This window comes from Micrasema longulum, unplaced genomic scaffold (genome assembly GCF_059751315.1).
Source record: "Micrasema longulum isolate JH-2025_06_02 unplaced genomic scaffold, ASM5975131v1 h1tg001969l, whole genome shotgun sequence".
NCBI lineage: Eukaryota > Metazoa > Arthropoda > Insecta > Trichoptera > Brachycentridae > Micrasema > Micrasema longulum.
The window spans coordinates 64,175-90,363 of record NW_028279142.1 but is presented as its reverse complement, the minus strand read 5'-3'; the positions used below and the strand labels follow the sequence as shown (position 1 = coordinate 90,363).

General features: G+C 32.2%; 1 protein-coding gene across 3 annotated transcripts in view; it reads right to left on the bottom strand.

The window, feature by feature from the left end:
- Positions 1 to 26,189, bottom strand: part of LOC148273375 (uncharacterized) — a 62,274-nt gene that overhangs the window by 15,327 nt on the left and 20,758 nt on the right. The window lies entirely within an intron of this gene.

Below are 26,189 nucleotides of genomic sequence, written 5' to 3'. Positions count from 1 at the left end.
TCCAGAATATTAAAAAGAGTTTCCCACAATCACAACTCACAACAGAATTACAAATTACTTCGAAGAACGAACACTAAATTGCGTTATTCCAAGGTTATTCAATGATCTCTCACAAACCAACATTAATATGAAAGATCTTCAAATGAAAAAAAAACAACTGAAGAAATATCTTCTAAAAAATTTATAGCGCCCGTTAATAAATCCATTTGTATAATAAAAATAAAATAAAATAATGTAAAATAAAATTGTCATAAAAAAATGTGTCCCACCGAAAAGTTTTTAGGTTTAGTGGGTAATAATTCGATTCAAGTAATTTATATTAAATAATACATACATTACAAACTAAAAAATAATACGTATATATTATAAAAAAACAAAAAATATATGTATAAAGAGACTCTTGTCAAAATAGTAGGAGAATTCTGCTCCGGAAAACCCCTTCAGATACATGGAACAGATCAACATCCAAAACGATGTTGTTCAGCATAGGGGTAGCCCTTCCAACAGGCATAATCATCGGCAGGTTAGTCGTGTACATCGGAATATGAAACAATCTATGCTGACGCTGTCTTAGATAATTATCGGGAACAAACAACCCAATGCTCATCATAATCTCAGGATTATCGATTATGATCGTATGGTATACCGCGCAACAATCGATAAAAATGTGTAGTCAAATACACATTCCTTCTAGTCTTTAAACTGTTGTAGCCAAGCATACCCTGAAGAAACTCAGTTGGGTAGAGCCAAGGATAATATCCGCACTCTCTCATGTAGATATATCTCAGAAACTTCTTTTGGATTTTCTCTATCATAAAAGAGTACTTCAAATCATGTGGCCCCCAAATAATCGAGCCACGTTCGAGTCTACTTCGCACCAAGGAGTTGTAAAGAGTTCTCAGTACGCGGGTATTCTCGAAAACCCCGGCAAAACGCAGAACAAATCCTCACATCTTCAATGCATTACCACTGATTGTCTCTATGTGTTCATGAAATGTTAGGGTACTCACAAATCTAACGCCCAGATCCTTAGCATTCGATGTTTGTATCAGATTCTGATCATTCAAATTGTAGCAAAAAAAAGAAGTTTTTTGGGCCCTAGTGAAGGACGTGACCGAACACTTGGAAACATTAAACCTAAGTTTGTTTCGCCTTCCCCATTCAGATATATTAGATATATCCGCTTGGAGAAGACGAAAATCGTCAGAAGTTATCACCTTTAAGAATAGTTTTGAGTCATCCGCAAACAACAGAAAACGCGAGTTCAAAATTACATTTTTAATATTATTAATGAAAATTGAGAACAACAATGGACCCAGATTAGAGCCTTGCGGGACACCCGAGAAAGTATGGAAGCACTCTGACGCAAATAGACCGTAGGAGACGTATTTGTTTTTTATTTTGGAGGTAGTTTGCCATTAATTTTAGCATACCATCCGAGAAACCGATCTCATACAGCTTATAAATAAGACATCATGGTCGACAGACAGAGTCAAGGCCTTGGCGAAGTCATTATATGAACAGTCTATCCGATGTCCTCTGCATCCAGAGATCAAATTGTAATATGTATTTTTAAAAAATCATACAAACGCTGTTCTGCAGCACTAAAACTAAAAAATGGTATCTAAAACGAGACGAAAATATGTTTCGAGACCGGGGCCAGAGGTGGGCATACATGAGATAAACTATAGCCACATTCGGAATTTTCATAAAGTATACAAGTATAAAGAAGAGCTATACAATAGTCAATAGACAATAATGTCACACAGTATTAATTACACAAATTCTTATTTAATTACATATTCCTCTTATGAGCACCAGTTTATGAGCACCCACTACTTATACATATTTTTTTCTAAAGTTTCAAATATATTCAAGTATGGGTTTCTTAAATTTAATTGTATTTTTCAACTTAAACAAAAACATTTTTAATCATTTTATTTCGTTTTGTTGAGTTATTTTCTTTCTCACTATTTTTATTTTTTCAAAGCATTAAAAACAAAATAAATATATGTTTAATATTGTATATGTGTACAATATATGTCTGTACTCTTTTATTTGAATCCTAATAAAAACTAATGTATGAGCACCCAATGACAAACTATTATTTAAAAGTTTATCGGGACAAATATGTTTGAATACTTTATGTTTTTATTCTTATAATGTATTAGTATTGTAACGAAATGACTCTTTAAAATTTTAATTAAAAAAATATTCAAATCTTAATAGCTATACCTATATAAAATATGAATGATACGCATATAAGAAAATATAAAATAGAGAAAGAAAATATTAGAGAGTTTTCTGGAAAACAGCGTTTTTTTTTAAACTGGGTACATTTTGTGATTATTAAAAAAAATATCCTTATATTATTTAGTAAGACAAACTCGCCAAAAAATATAATGGGGAAAGAAGTACATATATTTTTTTGAAGAGACATTGTCCCATTTTACGTGCCATCGTGCCAATCCACCAGGCCCGGTAAAATTAGGGTTGGTGGGCACTTATTAATTATTTTCTTTTTTGTTTTATTTGGCGTAAATTACCGGTGAAACTCTGCTAAATAAAATCAAGTAGATATTAGACGGCCTCGTGGTGTACTGATTCGTACGTTTACCTGCCAATTAATACGATAAAAGTAAATTAACTTGGGCCTATTACATCGGGCCGGTAGCCGAGCTTTACCCGACGAAGATCCGCATTTGCCCACGTCCCGTCAGGTTTAGGCATTTACATTGACCTTAATTGGCAGATTTTATTGATCACCTTAAAGATTTAATTTAATGTGAATAAATGACATTTGCTCATTATTACGAGTAGATACTTATCTAAATTTAAGAAGATTCATACATGAACAGAAAATATAAAAGGAGAAATTATGAAATCCACTAAACCGCGAAACCGGCTTGTCATTGATATTTTTTTTTAAATAAGAGCCTAACCATTTAGAGTTCTTGAGACCTAGGGTGGTACTCTGAACGCAAAAGCGGGCGTAACGATTTTACACTTTATATGAACACTTTATGGACACCGGACATTTTTTCGTCTATGAACCGAAAATTTTACATAAACCCAGTAATTACAGTGCACGAATAAGAAAAGAGCCAATTGAAAGACTCAGACACCCAAATAACATAAACAAAGACGACGGGCTTAAATTAAACTCAACATGGTTCCCGGCACTGCACACTACAAAAACGAATAGAAATGTGCCTACTGCCGACTGCGACACAGTACAACTTACTTGTACTTAAACACATACTTTTTTTTACATAACATTCAGTTTACCCTGAAGATGGCTCTTGCAATGGTAGCCGAAATGTCGGAGAAATCCAACACACACGGTATCACCCAAAAAAGAAACATATTGAACCAAATAACAGTTTGTAATAAGTATATTTTTTTATATATATTTTTTTTTATTGAAAAAAAAATATTAGCGTTCTTATAATTTACCCAAGTATTTCAATTTAGGTGGCCATTTTCAACGAGTTGTTAATAACTCACTATTAGAAAATGGAAATCAAGTTGGGGTAGAGTGAAGTTTGAAGCCCGGACCTCTGGCCTGTGAGTCCGCAACACTAGCCACGGGACCACAACCCGATTAAATAATAAAATAAAACATCAAACACAAAGATGCAGTGCATTTTAAAGAAAAAAACATGGATGTCTAGAAATTTACAAGGCTTGTAACCTGTCACATGCTGGATTAAGTGGCCACTTTACACACTGTGTAACATTGACAACTCTGCCTATGTTTGAACATCCACATTTCTTAAATTCTTTTGACTGTTTGTGAAGTTAAAGAGCTGAAATCTTGAAATTGAAAAATACGAAATTATTTGGTCAGATGAATCTCTTTCGCATCAATAAAGGTTTGAGCTCTTTCGCGAAAATGAACAATTAGAAGAATTGAAGAAATATAGATGTTTAATCATATTGACCAGAATAGTGAGTAAAGCGGCTATTCAAACCAGTCAATGACATGCCATAATCTCCGTAGGTCTCTTCAATGAAATGGTCTTCATCTCTGTTGTAATATGTTAAAAATAATATTATGTTACCCGTATGTAGAATACTGTACCGATTTCGCGAAAAATGCTTATTTTGATGAATGATAGCGAAAGTCTTCAGAAGTAATCGGATAGAAAAAAAAGACAATGGATTCCATTTTAAGCTGCTTTTGTAAGCTGTAATACGCGTAACATTACTTAGAAATGCCATCAAATACCTAGGCAACGTCAAACATCTATTATTCAGCGTAATATGGTCTTACATACAAACTTAGAACTGTTTATATTACGTACGTGTATAATATATATACAGGTTGTTTCACTTTGAATCAGGATTGAATTCGAAATCGGAAAATATCAGAGTTCTTCTGTAAAATATTGTTTTTGTAGGTTACGATATTTTAGCGATCATGGCTGGATGTATCTATTGGAATACCATCAAATGACGAGGAATCTTCATTAGAATTTGTGACCAAGGCTTCCCAAACCTAATTAAATCAGTGTGTCTGGTTTCAGTTGGTCAAATTATTTAATGAGGAATACCAGTTTCGCTGCCTTTTCTTTACCCAGCTGGGTAAAGAAAAGCTTTATCTGTAAGTTTGGACTGAACCAAATTGAAACTTATTAAGGCCATTCACTCAAGTAGCGAATGCCAAATCAGAATAAACGGTGTTGTCACACATTGGTTTGAGGTCACCACCGGAATTCGTCAAGGTTGCGTCCTTGTACCGTTCCTTTTTATAATCCAAATGGATTTCATCCTGCGGAAGTTAATTCTACTAGATCAATTAATATCCATCTCCTCCTTCCAAAAACTCTGCGACCTAGAGTATGCCGATGATGCGGTTATAATTTACGATTCAGTTGGGGTCTTCAGTTCACTGTAGAAAAGCTAAATAGGTTTATCAATCAACATTGCTAAAACCCATGTAATGTGTAATGGCACGAATGTTTTGATGCTCAAAATCACCGGACTCTGTCAAAATAAATCATCGAAAGGGTTGAGAGTTTCAAATACATAGGAGTATATGTTACAGCAAATGGTAGCTTTCGAAAAGAACTGAGAATACTGCTGAGAGTAGCAAGCGCCACATTCAACAGTATGAAGGCTGTATGGTGATCGGATATTTACTCTGTGAAAACTGAAAACCAAATGCCACCTTTGTAACATCTGCACAACACCTGTGCTCTACGGATGCAAAACAGCAAAGTACTGCATTTAGAGAATAGGTGTCTCTGAAGATAGAACTCGAAGCCGATAGACGCATAACCAACAATTTAAGTGTTTTATACAAAGTTATAAACAAATAGTGTATTATAATATATTATCAAGTTTGGGAGAACCACTAAATGCAGGCACCCAAGCATTGACTCGTGTATTGATCCAAATTGACTTCGTGTATCTTTGTAAGTATGAATGTATGTAATTTCATATGGTGGCGTTGGTTTTTGCCATTAATCTATACAGGATTTAGGCATGTAAAATAACACACCCTATTTGAGTTTTCCTCTTACAATAATATTAAAATAAGTTCTGAGAAATAAAATGGAAATGAAAAATTCCCCAACCCAAATCGAAAAAGGTTTTCGTAAAATATTTAAACAGAAGAATTACAATGCCTACATAAGGCATGGCAGACAACCTTTTTGATTGAAGATACACAAAGTATAAAGTGTATTTATTTTACAGTAAAACGTAAGTTTTATTTTAAGGATTTACAAAGGAAATTTAAGTGGGTCTTTCATTATTTACAAAGTTCAATGTGAACAATGTATGTAAATGTCAACAATAATATAAAAAATCATTATTCTTACATGACAGTGGTTAAAAAATATTTTAAAGTATTTTTTTATTTATTTTATTGCCACTTTTCTTTTTTTTCTTTTCTCTACGAATATCTCACTTTTCATTAATTTCACTTTTCATTCCTTTTCTGCACCTAATGGTGCATAGGACACTGTATTGGTACACTGATCGCAGCATATCTCGATCAATTTTGTTACATGAAGGTAAGGTGATCAGTCTTATACCAGGGACTATGAAATATTCTAGAGTGAAAACACCCTTTTAAATAAATATTTCATATCAACCATGTCAGGAATCGAACCTCTTGTATGGTAGGCAAACGCGCTGACCTTAGCATTAATTTACTCGTACATTATTTAAATTATGTTCGTACTTATAAAAGTTATTATTTAAGTAAATAAATGCATATACTTACACACACATATATAGGTATACAAATACATATATACATTAATATAAAAATATATATATAAAAACATAGTAATAATATAAGCACAAAACATAAGTGTCCGACACAAGTCGCTGTCGCGGGCAATACACAAACAATAATTGTTGATAATATAATACAAAAATAAATATTAAGTATTTATAGAATAGTCAAGAAACTCTGAAATTATAAATATAATAAAAATAAAATACAATATTGAAATTCGATGTTTATGATTTATGTAATAATTCGTAATGCTTTCAGACTTATGGGCACGCACTCACACACTGCATTTTAACTGCTTGCAACACCGAGCGTAAGGCGTACACCGGAACTGCACGACTCCGGCGTGATCGAGGCACGGCAGATTCTCCGGGTCCCTCGTTGATCACAGTTCGATTGAGCTTAGCTCTTTCTAAGACTTTCAAATACCCACTTAAGAAAAATTTGTGTCACGGATAATTCATTCAGCGTTGTACTTAATTTAATCGCTTTTTGTATAATCTTGTATTTATCTACTATCTATTAAAACCCCAGAACAATGGGAGTGAATCTTTCATTTGATTTTATGCAACCTTACAACAAAACTACGGTAAGTCAAACCAACTGTTTCATTTAAACAAAAAAGTTCACTACATACTCATAAATTACGCACTTACGCAGTATTCAGATAGTATAATCTTCTGAATTGCACGGTTTGTTTGAACCAGTGTACAGTGTTTTGCGAGCAGTTATCTTAAATCAGATTGTGGTCCTGTGGCTAGTGCCACCGACTCACAGATCAAAGGTCCGAGGTTCGCACCCCACTCTACCACAATTTGATTCCCATGTTCTAATAGTGTAATTTATTTAAATTCTAATTTAACTTTTGAAACGAAATGACCCCCAAAATTCAAATGTTCGGGTAAATCACAAAAACGCAAATGTTTCTTTTAAAAACAATTACAATGAGAACTACTGAAATTTGCTCCAAAACTAACAAGCCAGCAAGAAGCCAACTGTCATACTAAAAAACGAACTCTTTTATATAACATCGACTAGCAATATATGCAGAAAAAATAGAAACGTACTTAGGAATACCAGTTATAAAAAAAATAAACTCACTGTTTTTTAATTTCCGTAAACAACGGGAGTAAATACATTTGAAATTACGTGTACATTTAAATAAAAACCCCGGCGGAAATTATTAACAATTAGTTTTTGCAAGCATCTAGTCGGGTTTATTCGGTTATTGACAATTTTATGTAAACAAAAATTAAATCATGTACTGGTAAGCAGGACAAAAAAGCTTTTTAGAGTGGTGAAAATGAGAACCGTTTGCTACATCGCAGGCAAAACTCTTGTCGGAAGGCAGATTGGATCAAAAATGAAACGATAAAGTCTATTTGTGGTGTTGAAGACATAATGAGGTAAGGAAGAAGCATAAGACGCTTCTGGGGGAACCACGTCAACAAAAAAGAGATGAAATATGCGAAATTGCTAATATTGATACCCTAGCAGCAAGAAATTACAAGGAAAACACCCGAAAAAATGAAAGGACAGCTGGATGTCAGCCCACCGTCATAAACAGGTTATACGACCTAGAGAAAGAAGAAGAAATCATGTAAATAGTTAGTACTATTATGTATATGGTACTGCATGTTAAATATTTGAGGACATGTCATATTCAAATAATGGATTCATTATTCGTTATAATGTAAGTGAAAAGAATAGTCATACAATGATACCCAGAGCAGATAATAATTTTAGGTTTGCATGTTGCATCCAATCCGATGCAAACTCAGCCAATAAACAAAATAAAATGCACAAGTCAAACAATTTGATTTACTGAATAAAATATTTTGGAAGCACAATACATTGCCAATATAATCATACGAATATTATATTATTATTACTATATCTAAAGAGTTTGTAACGGGCTGCGAGCGGTACTGAATTTACCTATTTCGTGCTGGCCATAATCTGAAAGTTATTAGGCTCGATTTAAGTTAAATTTACGAACTCTTGTGTGACTATGATTTAACACGAGTCTACAAAGGATGCAACACTTGATGTGTCCATCTTATTTATTAAAATCATAATTGTTGTATTTTATGTAACCTTCAAATGGACGTCTTCACATCGGATTTGGAAAGTAAAATTTGTATGAATATGCTGGATTTTAGTACAAAAAATATTTATCTTTACTATGCGAAGAATAGCATTACCCCAATAAATCTGTTTTACTGTATGAGACGCTGTTCTATGGCCAGTGTTTGTGTAAAATATACAAAAACAAAATAAGAAATTCGTTCAATCAGTCGGTTACTGGCGGTAAGCGGGAGTGTACGCTAGTTATATGACCGTCGTATTTAAGATTTTTAATTAATTTTGCTGTATCAGGCCTTAATTACATATGATATTTTTTATAAATTATAGAAAAGAAACTAAATAAAATAATGTATCTACAAATGTTATATTTGAAGCTCTAACTTTGTGGTTATTCATTATAATAAAATAAATAAAAACATTTTTTTTTTAACCACTTTTTTTCCTACCGACCGGTTTCAAAGCTATATAAGCTTCTTTATCAAGTTATACTTAACTATTGAATTATATTATGTTTTATTTTATCAGTATTATAAAAATACCAGGTTGTTTAATTCTAGAAATGAGGTGTTTGGGGTGTTTTGCCAACCATCTCATTTCTAGAATGCTTTTGAACAATGTCTTATATTAATTGTCTTCGTGTGTACCGCGCAAAAGCAGATAGATAACATAAAAAATAAAATATACCCTATCATTCAAAAAGTATTCACATCTGGTATTTTTAAACATAACAGAAATACCTACTTGTATTTTGCATGAAAAATTAATATAAAATACGAGTAATCGAATAAATAAATAAACTGTTTCTATTTATAAGGTTGGCAACTAACAAACGATAAGCTTTATGAATGATTGGTTCTCCGGGGGTAGTTCCGGTTGACCCGGATATGAATCATTATCATTCCACTCCCCTCACCCCTTCGTCATTAGTAAGGTTAATCACCCCGGAAGCCAGCTGATAATATTTTACGAAAGTATCCATAGTTTTGCGCATCAAATAAAATGTGATTTATTGGATCTTTGCTCGTGATATTAAATCAATCGATTAATAATACATGTTTTTAAATATTAAACTCAATTTTTGACCAAAAACAATAAAAAAAAATATTTTCACTTTAAATGTGATAATGGGTATTTTGGAAAATCAATCATTCAAAGAAAGAAACTTGTATTCAGAAGAATCTTCTTCATTCTTCCCTCCGGGGATTGGAGACCATCGTCCTGAACTTGTCACGATCCTAGGCCAGTTTAATCAACGCCCCTGCATCCGGCACACCAAACTACTGTCTCTGCCCTCAATTTTTCCTTCCACAATAAGTTGAAGAAGGGCATGCTTCTTATCTCAAAATAAATTATGAAGTTTGAGGCTTTTCTTCTTATAACAGTCAGCATCATGAATAAAAAGAGAAAGTTACTGATTACAGTGGTAAAACCTTATAAAAATAAGAGGCACTTTAAACCCACCAATAGCCTTAATGTTATACTTCGCATTGTGGTATCCGCAAGTCAAACTTGGTAAAGATAACTAGATAGCAGAGTTGCCAAGAAGAATAGGGCTAAGTTGGGCTGCTTTCGGCAAACTAAAATATATTTTTGAAAATAAAGAAGTCCCTTTATGCTTAAAAAGACAAGTATATGAATCATGCATATTGCCGGAGACAACATACGGACTAGAAACCATGTCTGTAACACAAAAAAATAGCCAGAAATTAAAACGCACGCAACGATCCATGGAAAAACAGATGCTCGGTGTTTGTCTAAGAGACAGAGTACGAAATAAAGAAATAAGGCGCCGAACCGGAGTCATGGATATCATCGATCGTGCAGTGAAATGGGAGTGGGCAGGACACTTGGCGAGGCAAAATGATGGCAGGCGAACACCCAGAATAATAAAGTGGAGACCATGGGCAAACAAAATAAGTGTCGGAAGGCCACATAAAAGATAGGTCGATGACATCGCCTCTATTGTCGGTAAAACATGGATGATGAAAGCGGGTGATAGGAAAGAATGGAGACGTTTGGAAGAGGCCTTTATCCAGCAGGGGAGAGAATAAGGCTGAAGAAGAAGAAGTGGCATTTGCTAATTAAATATGATATCACAGCATGGGGAGCACCAAGCAAGAGAGCACTTCATCCAATAAATATTGCACATAGAGCCAATTTAAAAGTCTTATTGTAAGTTCCCATCTGCACATCCACAGAAGTGGTATTTAACAAAGTTCAAGACGATGACCATAAGAAAAGTCCATTAGATACATCAAAGCATACATATTTGCAAACGAAAACGAGGTCTTCAAGTAAAAAAACTTATTGAAGTACTTAAATTCCTGACGGCGTATGTACAACGAAGTCAGCCTTTCATAGGACCAATAGTCTTCATCAGAAGTCGCAGAAGTTCAGAGAAACGACAAATTAAATAATCGAAATGAAAAAAAAGTATTATCAGAGCAGTTGGCAGAGGACATGATTTATAATGTATTGTGTTTATTACCCGCTGACAAACCAAAAGTGTAATTCCTGCCTAGATACAAATACTTAGTGAAGCAGATAAATACGAAAAGTAAATATGTAAACGTTTCGTAAGTTTTCAAACCAATGGTTATGTTAGTTAGTAATGTGATCTAAAATTATGAAGGTTAGCGAAACAAATCAAGGGAACGAGTCTGCATGCTATCATTATAATGTCGGTTGTTTAGTTTCTTCAAACTTCAAATATTTTTGATGAGTTCAACATCGGGTCAGTGACTTATTAACAAATTTGTGCATATAAAACAAGTTAATATAACTTAATATTTTATTTAGTGATGGGTTTTGTCTAAGTCGAGTCGTAACGTTGACATCCCGAGTTCTAAAAAAATCCGCAGATTCAATTACGTGTCTAGACCATCCTTAATATAATGAACGTCCAAGTCACTTTGCAGTTCTAAATAGTTTGGTGCAATTTCAGATTAAGGCTTCTTTTGCTTCTTAGATTTAATCTTTATTAAAACAAATATTGTAAAATTAGTTGCCTGTGTGTACAGAGTTACTAGGTTAAATAATTATACATGTTTCAGCATGCTTAAAAAGACAAGCACATGAATCGCATATATTGCCAGTGACGACATACGGAATATAAACCATGTCTGATAAACAAAAAAGTTCCCAGAAACTGAAATGCACGCAATGATCTATGGAAAGGGAGATGGTCGGTGTATGTCTAAGGAACAAAATAATAAATGAAAAAAATAGGAAGAAGAATTTAAAATTAAAATAAATGAAGTAGTAGATATCATGGATCGTACGAAAAATAGCAATGGCAGTGGACCGGACACTTGGCGTGACAAAATTATGACATAACACCAAGAATAAAGAAGTGGAGACCATGGATAAACAAAAGAGGTTACGGTAGGCTACAAAAAAGATAGGCCGACGATATTGCCCCGACAGCCGGTAGAACATGGATGGAAAGGAGTTGAAACGTTTGGAAGAGGCCTTTATCCAGTAGCGGAGAAAACAAATCTGAAGAAGAAAGAAAATAAAAGATATACGTTAAGGACAGGTTATGTAAACGGTACCATCTGTTCCACATATGAATTAGTAGGAATATCGTATTTGCATTACTTAGAATGCTCTTCTTGGCGGTCTTGTTCACTGTATAATATCAATTTTTAAAAACAAAACAAATATCACAACACTTGAAATAAAATACTACGCAGCATGATACAACACAACATATATGTCATCTCTTCCTTTCCTAATCCTTACCAGCTTAACATATAATTTATCCCTATCCTAATCCTTATATTTTGACAGCACGTGTTTTTTTTAAATTTTATTTTATTGTGTAATTATTTTGTTGTACTTCATTACTTTGACATTACATTGTATAATTTTTGGAAATCTGTGATTAGTTTTGAGATCAAGAAATATTTTTTTTACTTTAAAAACAACAGTTGGTTTTCTCAACATAGGGTGGAGCTGCATAAAATGATGCCACTCCACTGGATGTTGCTTAATATTTAGAAAATTGATGCGTCTTCTTCCTTCACTGTACATTCCTTTAACTTTTCCTTGTAATATGATTTAGAAAATTTATCCAAGGTTCTCTAGTTATAATAGGCAATTAGCGTTTGAAGTCCTTAAGCTTTGAGTCTGAAAAAAATATCTGTGTCTTTCAAAAGCAAATTTGCACAAATTCAAAGTATCTGCATATCAAAATACAATTTTCACAAATTAACAGGAACATATCCTAATCGCTTACAATTACATCTAATGATGCATACTACTGTTAATCTGAAATAAGTCAAATTGAAAACACGAACTTTTTTGTGGTCCTAAACTCAAAGTTATTTTCTACCAATCATTTAGCATTGAATTTCCTTCAAAAGTTGACCGTCGGCGTCCTATCTTTCTTTTCTGTCAAATTTAGAATTGGATCGTTAGCGCCTATTGAAAAGTTGACCTCTAAGTGTTCCCCTCTCTAGATACTTCCCTCTCGTCAAATTAAGCTAAGCTTTGCCATTAACGACGTCACTTCTTGCTTTATTAATTTCGGAACAAAGGTGAGCAAAGGCCGACAGGTCACTAAAGGCACGGAAAATGTTTAAGGCATTCGATTTGAAGATTTCAACCGACAATATTGTTCGTAAGCTAAAAATCTTTAGTAATCAAACAAAACATTGATAATCATAATTATAAACTGAAGTCGTTGCGTTTAATTTCGGTAAATGGGTTTTCATTGTTTCACAAAACCTTTTTCACCTGGGATCAAAGATGAATTGATTTTAAGCAATTAGATTAATTTTATATGCATAAATTATTTGACAAAAACATTACATATTCATTTAAAAAATTCTTACGTAAGTAAAGTATATTTAAAAAAATGTTTAAAGTTTTTTTAAAAGACACCGGACACAGCATGCGTGCATAAGATAACAATAAAATGACTAATCAATAAAAGAGGTCAACACATCTCGATAGAGAACAATTACCTTAACACCTTTTGAACTTTTCCACTAGTAAAGTTGTAGTTTTGTGTTACTATGCCTGATGTTACTGACGTCAAATTCTGGAGGAAGTAATAAAGAATAAATAATAGAAAAATTACCTTTTAAATACGTGTAATAGTGTGACATTAATTTGAGTACCTGGACACTCAAACATCCACGGAAACCAGGACGCTGATGAACTGGCAATGCTGGGAGCTGAGACAGCCCCAATAGGCCTTGAACCCTTTAGTGGGTTGCCTAAATGTGCTCCTCGTAATGAGCTTAGCCAGAAAGCAGAGTGAAATGCTCTGGTAAAAAATACCCGGTCAGCACCATGCGAATAAACAAAGCTCAGCCGAAATCAAGTGAGGGTTATCACTAGAGCCCTTACAGAGCAGTGCAGATTGAACAAACACCTTTGTTGAATGAACCTTTCCGAAACTTCTAGATGCAGGTTCTGCAGGGCAGATGAGGGAACACCAATACACATTCTATGTGAATGTGATGCTTTACATCATAAAAGGAGCCTCATCCTCGGGGGACCACTGGTTAAACCTGAGGATGTTAAAGAGCTTTCCCCTTACCCAATAGCCCGATATTTTACGGAACTGGACTTGTAGGGGGAGATTTAGCAAAATGTAAACTCGCGCCTTCCACACAGTAGCCAGGCTCTTGTTAGACCTGGGCTTGGACAAGAACTATTCACGGGGACCCGTCACAATAGATCTTCACAGGTCACAGAGACGTCAGGAACTTGCATAGCACTGACTCCTACCACTAAGAAAAAAAAAACGTGTCACCATTGTGAACAGTGACAGGGGCTGCATTGAAAATAACAACAATTATATTGATGATTGTTGTTACTATTACCTTTAACCATATGGTAAATTATTAAGGGTTTTTAAAAACTGTTTTTTACGAATGTTAACACAGGGATATGTACATTAGTAAAGGTAAAATCATAAGATTGTCAAATTTAGGTATCACATACTAAAGTCGTAAAAATATATCGTGGGTATGCTGGCAAAAAACTTTAACTCTCTAATCCCTGTTTTGAGAATTCAAGCATTTAAGTTTTGTTCCAATTTCACTCTTTTATATCTTATTTAAATATAGTAAGATGTTAAGTGCTCATTTCAGAACATGTTTTTGATTTTTCCGATTCTTAATTTTATATTAAGTAAATATTAAGTTATTGAAAGCTTTTAGCCTGAATAAAATACCGGGTATACGACTTAACCTTAAATTTATTTTTAAAACTACAGATATATGATATTTAATATGACTAAAATCAGCATATTTTCGAGTTGACGTTTTTTGCCAGTATCCCCACGATATTATTTTAAACAGAGATTTTTAAAACATGACTTATTTTTGCTTCACAAATTTAGTAACATAACATCTTAAGAACCAATTTCAACTTTTAATAACATTTCAATATTTATCAAGACCAATATGAAAAATAAAACGTAATTCAATGGAATGGAGTCTTGATTATTTTAAATCCTCGGAGAGAAATATTTCATTTAAATATAATTTGAAAAGCAAATTTCACGAACGGATTCATTCCTTGATTATTCTATGAAGTAAGCTTGTTTTTATTCGGGAGAAAATATATAAAATGTTACCGAGAAAATCGTTTAAAATTAGCGGAGTTTCATTAAAAATATTACACGTTTACCGAGATCAACAAGCAATCCAAGTTTTAATACGATATTATAAATTGCCTGTGCCTAGAGGCGGGTGACGAATACAGTTCTGTGATTGAAATAGAACAGGAACGCCAGACAAGTGTTTTCCACTCGACGGTAAAATTAGGTAAATATCCTAAAAAAGGAAATCTAGTAAAGATAACGAGAAAGTTCAGTGTTACGGGAAATTTTACTTCCCCTGGACTGCCAACCAAAAGGCTGTATCATCAACCGATCGAAATTAGCTGCATTTTGTGTACTTATGCAGTGACTTATGCACCACTGGGTGTCGAAAACGGAATGATGATGATGGTGAAAAAACTTTTGAAACAATTAATCTCTACTTTGTAATGTACTAAGATATTATTTTCTTAGTTTAGTTTGAATTTCATATAATTACCGTACTAGTTACTCAAAATGGTTGTTTGAATTATTAAATGTTTATATGAAACAAAATATCATAAGTAAACTTTCAGAGCAATCTTTTATATCTTTTTTAATCATTTGAATAGGAAATAGAGGTTATTCATCGTTCTCCTGCCGGTTTTTCACGTGGTTTACTCAACCCGGGCGTATTTAAGGGGGTAAGCTTCAAAAATGGTCAATTCCAGAAATTAGTTTTTTTTTTAGAATATTTTTGTACATAAATTTCCCAGCATCGCTTTTGCTTTAAATGTGTAGGATTTTGGCAGTCGAGGGTTGGAGCTTGGAGATGACTTGCTTCATCGTTCATCGCGCTATATTTCAAGTGAAATGATTAAGCACGTGTGAGTGTCATCGATTATGGACTATGAACCCCACAAATGTGTCAATATCACTTATATTTATTTGGACATAAATGCAATATTTTTAAAATGCTATATTTTAAATTAGGTCAAGTCTTTTACTGTTCTGCTTCAATATAGAAACTTCAATTCAGAACCTAAAAGTCACGTCTACTCAAATTTAACAAAAGTGAACATGACATTTTTTTAAAGATTACCTCCTGAATTATAGCTTCCACATGGGGGGTATTCTGGAGACATACAGAATAGCTCGACGGGAACCTAGCGTTATACTTAGCCTGGCTTTTATTTTTTTTTTAAATTTGCTTTTTTATAATTTTTGCGCGAGCGGGGCGCGTATAAGGGTTTGATGATAATGATGATTTAATTTACTTTAAAACATACATATTTAAAAACAAGAGATTTATCCTTGTGCTTGGAAATAGACTTACGCCGCTATGTAAAAATTTACATTTAAAACAATGATAAGGATTTTTTTTTATTTTAATTAAAAGTAAACGATACATGTTCATTCCGCGAGTGTGAGCGGAAATAAAAAATAAGTAAAAATACGTGTTAAAATATACCCCTTCGTTTTAGTGAAAACCATTAACTCACAATAAAATGGTAAATTTCGAATTCCACAAACAGAACATAAAACATTATTACATATAACACGAAACATTATAACTCACTATAAAAGAACATAAAAAAGTCGCGAATCAATAAGTTTTTGTGTTTATATATAAAAGGTGCATGTTTTTTTAAATATTAATTACAACGATATTTTCACAGCATATTAAAAACTATTATTTTTACAAAAAGCTTTTGTTAAGAACTTTGAAAACCATTTAGCTTTGAGAATATCACCAATTTCGACTACCCTTGGCCTTAAAAATTAATTTGGAGTATGCAGAAAGAGTGCTTTCATTGCAAGCTGTTTTTTTAGTGGGTATATATTACTTGTACATATAAAACGGGTGCAAATATACATATTTTTAATTTAGGTTATAATGGTTTTTATTTTTACACCACGACAGACCAAAGGGCCTTATTACAGTGAAAGATCACAGCGCATAACACCCAGGCTTGAGAAAAATCATATTTAATTTTTGTGTTGTCACCGGGAAGAATTGAACCCGGAGACTTCCGCGCATGAGTTAAGCTTCTCAGCTATTACGCCACGGAGGCTGCCAGAGGGGACTGTTTAACTGACTATAATATTAAATACGATAATTCTGAGGCTTGGATTTATAAGGGCCAATGTCGTAAATCGTCATATTACAGGATAGTAATTATTTAGCTATTTTGTGTCGTTACGCTTTCAAAATAATGTTCATTTCAATGCCATCTTTCAATTTGGCCGGTATTTGTGAGAAAAGATTTTCAGTCGGTTATTGACAGTGATGGGAGATGCACGCTTGCACGTAGGATAAAAGCGTATTTGTAATTTTGAATTTATTTTGCTATAACAGGGCTAAATTATATGTTTGCTTTTATAATTTATGGAAAAGGAATTATTTAACAGAATGTCTCCATTTATTATTATTTTTAATGTTTGAACTTTGGAATAATTTCCGTCCAATAAAAAAGGTGCTGTAAGTCAACTGATGAATCCTCTCTCTTACTCAGTAAATCATACAAAAAGTCTACTGATGGTCTACGACGATTATATATCGGAGAGAAGCAAAAAAAAATGGGAAGTGTTTGACGTCTTCGATAATAAAACATATTTATAAAAAACATCGCCATACATGTATTTGTGTTTAAAATAGTTAAATGTACAAGTTTTTAAATTGATATCGACCCTCTACAAAATGGTGGCAACAAAAATATTAAATCTGACATTAACCCTTTTAGATCCATGCCACGAATTGTTACCGGAATCTGAAAAAATACAATCATTTTGACTTCACGCAACAAATTATCGATATCCTTTGCAATAAGTGTATCAGTTCTCTATGCAATTTTAATTAAAGGTAAGGCAGCATTGATGATAGCGATTTATTGACCCATGTAAATAAAGCCAATAATAGTTTTAGACAGCGTTATTTTCGTAATACGCAGATACGTTAAAAAAAATAACAGTAATGTTTTATTACATAAATCTCTTACCCTATTTTTAACGCCATGTCACGAGCATTCTTTTACATTTGCGTCATAGGCACTCGCCGAGCCACACCCTGTACTGTCCATATACCCTAACCCCACCATAAAGATTGAGGATGGGCTTTTAATTTAGGATTAGAGTGAACTGAGTAATGGAAATACATATATCTGGGAACTTACCCCCATACTTTGAAAATCACCCTTAAAATACATTGCACGCTACATTGCTGCGTACCTCTACATAATGCTTGTAATTCAAGAAGATTAAATATTTTAAACATATGATTACTATCATCATTTTTCTATACATACCCAGTGGTGCATAGGGCACTCCATTTGTACTCCAATTACAGGGTAAATATCTTGATACTTTTTGTGGTTGGAATCCTACTCTACCGCAATCCCGAATCCCACTCTACCCCAACTTGATTTCCATTTTCTAATAATGAGTTATTTATAACTCGTTGAAAATGGCGATCAAAATAAAATATTTGGGTAAATCATAAGATCGCAAATATTTCTTTTTAATTATAAAAAAATATATAAGGTGTCGGCCAGTATAAAATTATAAATGTTTTGTAAATATTTAATTAATTATAACGTTTCTACCTCGCTAATAAAGTGATAATTCGTGTTTAGAGAGGAAGTTTGTTTTACATTTATTTTTATTTTTATATGTATACATATATATATATATGTGTTATTTATTATTGATTTATTTTACAGAAATAGCCAGTCAACAATGATATAACAGCATGAAAAAGTTACGGTTTAAAGACAGACCAGCGAAGTTTCGAAATAAAAATCATACATATTAAATTGTGGTGCAACAAAAGTGTGTTTGTGTGTATTTGAATGAGAGTAAGTGTAGAGGTGTTTTTGTTATTATCATATTTTGTTATATTTTATTTACATTTCGTTTTTACTTTATAAAACAGATTCCTCAAAATTAGTTTTCATATTCTAAAATATACATAATTTTCCACTGTATGGAATTCAGGATTGGGTGAGTCTCGTGTGTTTTTTAAATTTAGATTTAAATGTTTCAATATTTGCTATTGATTTTAACATAACTTCCTCATGACCACAAATCGAAATGCCATCTAATACAAGCATGTAACGTGTCTATTTTGCTTTGCATGGTTGCCATATATACATAAACAAATATAATGAAACGATTATTTCGACAATTCTAAAAGCGAAAAGCTTCACGTTAAATGGGCTGGGGAATGTAAAATATGTCATAATGGTTTTGTGAATATTTCATAATATGAATCTGCCATTCGGTAGTAAAATAATAGAAAATGGAACCTTCTGGTAGCACGCACACCTCCCAATAGGTCTGTTAATGAAATTGAAAGCAACTTGGACTGGTTTGAGAGCTTACGTAAATGTATTCAAACCTTAATGAAAGTTTACTATAGCTACTATATACATGCCGCTTACATTAATGTATTCAGAATTACGTATTTGTGTGTTCGTACAATTTACATGTCGATGATTTTTTTCCCCAGTAAAATGGCTCTATAGTGCTGAGCTAGTTCTACCATATAAACAACTCAAATATCGTAATAAAACCAACTGGTCCAAGAAGAAGTTTAAAAATTGGAAAACTGTTTTCAGGTGTTGCTTAGTATGTGAAATAATTAAATCAGATGAAACTCTTCACAACAATAAAGGTTTCAGCTCTTTAACTTCACTAAAATCAACAAATGGAAGAATTGAAGAAATTTGGATGTTTAAACATAGGCAAAATGGTGAATGTTACACAGTGTGTAAAGAGGCCACTTAAACCAGCCAATGACAGGTCATAAGCCCTGTAAATGCCTAGACTTCCATATTCCCTTATTTAAGGTATTCTCCATCCCTGTTGTAATTTGTTAATCTTAACGACTCCCGAGAGATTCAAATCCAGTCTTTTGTCTACAAACATTTGGACAAATCAAATATTGTAATAAAACCAACTGGTCCAAGAAGAAATTTAAAAGTTGTTTTCAGGCGTTGCCTAGTATGTGGAATAATTCAGTCAGCTGAAACTCTTTACAACAATAAAGGTTTCAGCTTTTTAACTTCACTAAAATCAACTAATGGAAGAATTTAAGAAATATGGATGATCAAACATAGGCAAAATGGTGAATGTTACACAGTGTGTTAAGTGGCCACTTAAATTAGCCAATGACAGGTCATAAGCCTTGTAAATGCCTAGACTTTCATATTCTCTTCTTTAAGGTATTCTCCATCCCTGCTGTAATTTGTTAATAAATATAAACGTAAACACAACACAGAGTTTTATATTTGAAGCACTTATGGCGGTCTTAGCATATCCCACCATATCGAAAACATCTCGTTTTCGGATAATTCAAAATACGCATATTTAAAAACCTTTATATAAAATTTATCCGACGTCGCACGAATACAGTACCCGGCATTATATATCGTACGTAAGCACTTAGAAAGAGAATGTCAGTCGTTTTGGCTAACTTGACATTGTAGAGCGTCGTCTCTGTCGCACAATAAGGGTACTAGTCAGAGCAGGGCTGTCAAAGTTTTCATACTTATACTAATTTAAAAAAAAACACTCTTTAGGATATGTATTTTTTAAATATTGTTTCATTAAAAAACCTTTAGTATATATAAAAAAAACATGTGCCATGTGTCTAATGCCGGTTTAAGTCATGACTCATGAGTCGTCAGTTATAAAAAAATTACAATTATTTAACTATCAAAACTTCTGATAGTTTATACTAAACATAGTTTTATTTAAACAAATTTGCAATGACAATCTCATTTTTTGAAAATTGTTTTTGTTTAATTGAACTTAATAGTTAAACACATAAATATAAAATTGTGATACATAACCAATAAATACAAAAACCTCACCAAAAAATATGTGTTTATAACAAAATATTTATGAATATTGTAAACAATTTCGCATGACTAAGCGAGTAAAGGTTTCCTTATTTTCAAATAAAATATTATAGATGAAGCAGCAAACTATTTCACCAAAAATTAATACATTCAAAATTATCCCGACCGTCTTCAGAACGCCTAACAACCACTGACGGACATTAAACGTGACACGTGTATGACAAAGACGAAGCTCTACAAAGCCGAATATAACCGAAGGTATCTTTCTAAATGACGACGTACGAAGTATAATGCCGGGTATTGTACATTAATGAAACATCTCATAATATACATTTTTGTCCACCCAGTGATTTTATTTATTTAACTTTTTTTGTAAACTTCAAGTTGTACATTGGCGGGCTTATTGCTAAATTGCAATTTATTCCAACCGACCAAACTGATCAAATGCTTAGCGCGTTTGCCTACTGGATTGGTTGATATGAAATATCTATTTAAAGGGGTGTTTATAAACTGAAATACTTCATCGCTATGCCGCGCTATAAATACGCTCATAATACCAGCCCCGAACTGGTACCTGAATCTTACATTCATGTAACAAAAAGATAGGATACGCTGCGGTTGGTGTACCAATGCAGTGCTTTATGCACCATTAGTTGCGGATAAAATTATGACGATGAATACCGATCGCAAGAAATATGTCATGTTTTATTTATGTCTGTTTACAGTTCATGAAGCGAAAAGGATAATTTTCAGTTTTTTTTTCAGTTATAGCATGTAACTTGAACGTAAAATGTGACAGGTAAACATGAGAGTAGCTTTTAAGATAGTATGGGAAATGGATGAGTTCATGTAAAGTTAGAGCGTGATTCGCCTGAAAGCTGCACGAAACCTCTTCCAGTTGAAGAGACAATGAGCTTTTTTTTAAAACCTGAAAACATGATTTTTTTTCAGAACCACTATTGTACGATTTAACATTTCTTTATTAACAGCTAAATGGTATTAGACTTGAAGCATTAATTTGTGTTTAAATTTATTTCAACAGAGAGGGAAAACATTTTTGAGAAGGGAATTTGGAAGTCTAGGCATTTACAGGGCTTATGATCTGTCATTGGCTGGTTTAAGTGGCCACTTTACACTCTGTGTAACATTCACCATTCTGCCCATGTTTAAACATCCACATTTCCTCAACTCTTCCATCTGTTGACTTTTGTGAAGTAAAATTAATCGGGTTGTGGTCCTGTGGCTAGTGTCTCGGACTCACTGACCGAAGGTCCGTGGTTCGAATCCCACTCTACCCCAACTCGATTCCATTTTCTAATAGTGAGTTATTTACAACTCGTTGAAAATGGCCCTCAAAATTAAATATTCGGGTAAATCATAAAAACGCAAATATTTCTTTTTAAAAAAAAAAAAAAAGAGCTGAAACCTTTCACGTGGGTGAGATTCATCCGATGGAACAGATGGAAGAGTTAAGGAAATGTGGATGTTCGAACATGGACAGAATGGTGAATGTTACACAGCGTGTAAAGCGGCCACTTAAACCAGCCAATGACAGGTCATAAGCCCTGTAAATGCCTAGACTTCCATATTCCCTTCTCAAAAATGTTTTCTCTCTCTGTTGAAATAAATTTAAATATGAATAATTCCCCAGGGAGAAAATCCAGCCAGTCTGCAAGCGTTTGAACATACTCAAACATCATTAATTTGTGTTTAAACATTTCGATAAATGTTAGTAAATATTTGCATATAACCGCTTACTGACTTTTCTTTGTCAATGGGTTTTGAGACGCATCTGTCTCTTCGTCAGGACACTAATTATGCATAAATTCAGAAAGCATGAGTCCTTTCAGCGCGTTAGTGTTGCATTTTTGTGCAACTACTATGCTGAAACTGTTTAATGGGATTTGCATGTTAGTGTCCTGACAAAGAGAAAGGTATACCTCGAAACCGGTAATACACGATGTTTTGAGTATGTCCAAATGTTTGTATGTTGAGAAAATGTGAATGTTGAAACATAGGCAGAATTAGTGAATGTAGACAGTAATATTTTTATTGTTTTTTTTAATATATTTTTTTCCTTTTTTAATTACTATAAAATAAAAAAAGGACATTTTAATCTATTACGTAATATTTTCTTTTCTCTTTCTAATATTACACAAAAATATTATACCTGTGTATTTATGATAGGAGCGAAAAATTCATAGACATTTCTTGTATACCCACGAACAGGCCATGCCTTTGTGGGATTTTTTGTTTGCTATTTTACTGTTAATATGTATTTCATTGCCATGTAAATTTTTTTTATACTTTGTTTTACCTCTTATGTATATTATAAAAAAAAACTAAAAAAAAGTAAACTGGCCATATAAACCAGCCAATCACAGGTCGTAATAAATGCTTATTTATTAATATTCCTGCTCAAAAGAGTTTTCCTTCTCTGTTGCAACAAATTTAGAAAATGTAATACTTGATTTTGTTTTTGTTTACTATTTCAAAAAAATATATTTAAATACAAAAATGAAAAAGTTCGAAAACTTTTTATTACATACACATGTTAGTACATTTAAATATTGTTGTACCAGGCGCCATCGCCATTATGATACGTATCGTAAACCTGCAAGAGTTGAAACATGCACGCGGTGAATTTTTGAATAACATATTTTATTGACAATCTCTCATTTGCAAATAATGCATATTTATATCCAATGAAGATTAATTGATAGTATAGTTAAATCAGATGTACTAAATTTACATAAAATAATTCATTTTATGTTAGACACTGCAATAATTTAACTTATTAATTTTAATGAACCGAAAAGGACAACTGCCGAATCTATCAAAACTGTGACAACAATCTTCGACTTCATAAGGTCAAAATGCAGTCATCAATATACTTCATACTCTGGGCAATAAGTTTCTACCCAGATATCGTTGATTCATTCATGTGAAGTTTAGTACCTATAGAGCGGCCTTTTTCTTATATTTCATGGATGGGAGAGACTAGTACATAGTAGTTCTAGATGAGAATATATTTTAAAATGTTATTTTCATTTCATTTAACGCACAAAATACACAATTTTATTATGGCACAATTATATATTTTTTATGTCCCGACTTGTTAGAAAATTCCGTGTTAAGTCGCAACTTTTCTATATATAAATCAAAAACATATATAAACATATTAAACAATATACAAAATAATCAAAACAATATGGAACGGCTGCAGACATTCTGTCCAATTCTTTACCATCTTATAAGTCCACAATATCAAGTTTATTTGTAGCTGCTCGTCAAACTATTATTGGCAATTCAATTTAATAAATTTAAAAAAAATACTTACTTGTTTATTTTTATTACCTTATACTTGTTTTTTATTTTTTACTATTATATCAAATGCATTGTAGTATTGGCAAATACGCATTTCATAGATACATATTTTTATTTCTTATTTTTTCGTGATAATATTTGCTTGCTTGTGTATTAATTTAACTTAAAAATGTCTTTCTTGCTTACCGTAACACTTTATTTATTGTTTGCTTTACAGAATTTATTTCATAAGCTTATATCTTTGCATTTTTTGTTTGTATGCTTACTGTTTTTTCTTGCATACCTTTGTTATCATTGTTTTTTTTTTTTTTACTTTGTAAAACTTTTTATCATATCCTTTTTAACTACTTTCACATTTTTTTTCTGTATATTCTGTTTATTATTTAGTATGTTAGCATGTATTTCATTTTTATTTTTTGTAAATGCTTTTTGGGCGTTAATGAACAAAATAAATAAATTATTATAAAATAATAATAAAAAATAATTAAAATTTATTCAAGTCAAGAAATGGAATGCAGAAAATTTATTTAATAGTACATGGCAATATCAAATTAATAATTTATTGTTATTTTATCATTCAATTCGGTAATTAATTGATAGTATAAAAAAATTAAAAAAAAAAATTAATATTATTCATGATTGTTTTATTTTTTTATTATTATCCTATTTATAGGTGCGAACATAATATTTCTCATTATTCTTATAAGTTACAAATACAAAAAACACTATTACATAAACAAAAACAAAAAAACCCTACAAAGGCATCATTATCATTTTTTTAATGTGTCAAATTATTGTATTATATTTTTAAATCTATACATATTTTTTGTACTATTTACCTTTTCACATTTCTTAAATATTTGTAAACAACTGTTAGTATTAATTTATTTTTAAATGCTTTACTATGTACACATTTTAGTTTAGATAATTCGTTTTTACTAGATAGATATTTGAAGACATGAACAATAAAAAAATACGATACAAAATGAATGGTATTTTGAGTAGATTCAGATCATGGAAAGCTCTCCCAGCAGAAGTCCGAAACTGTGAGAGTGAAGTGATGTTTCGGAAGAAACTTAAAACCCACTTGTTCTCTAAATCATTTTAATAAATTGTTAGCATGTGGTGACACAGTACACTATTTTTCTTAAATTAAATTTATATCTTTATTTAATCACTTTGTAAAGCGCCCGTGAGGTATTATATTACGAAAATGGCGCTTTATAAGTTATCCATAATTATAATTTTTTATTTTTTTATTTGTACGTAGGTACATTAAGACTTACACTGGAAAATAATGAATTAAAAAAAAAAATTACTTTCACTTTATTGAAGATTGTTGATTTTTCTGGAAACCTTTGAACTTTTACACGTTGTATATTTTTTATTTTCACTCAAGCAAAACATCATAATTCATTGACGGCGCGTGTTTCCCTTAGAATTCCAGCGGCCATTAGAATCCCAAGCGCGTGTTACAAACGAGAACCACCAAATGTGATTAGTTGTTACGACTTCTGTCACGCGCTAATCTTTCTGCTACACTTTGAACTTGAAACTTTTTGCGCATGATTCTTTTAATAATTCTTCATGAACTGAACTGTGAATCAATTTTCTATTGTCATTAAAAAGAAAATGCATTTTTTTAATACGTCCAAATTTTTGTAAAATACTGGGTAAAACCCTCGAGGAATTTTTTCATCTTGTTACTTCGCCAAAACTTAACAGCTTTAAAGGCAACAACTTACAACATAATGTAATGATTTATGTTACACAGCGTGTCACGTATCATCACGTATCTTTTTTTAAAAAACACGCACTATCCTGGATTCAAATTAAAGATATGAACTCTTTTTTTCTATGATATATTTTGTTACCCTTTAATAATAAGGAATATTTTTGTGTTTTTTTTAAATATTTTTTTTTTTTTAATTAATATTTAAAAAAAATACCATATCATCTTTTCCAGAATATTTTATTTTTTCTTTCTTATGTTACACAAAAATATTATAACTGTCCATTATTTATTATAGAAGCTAAAATTCATTAACATTTTCTTGTATACCCACTAACAGGCCGTGCCTCTGTGGGATTTTTTTGTTTACTATTTTTACCATTAATATGTATT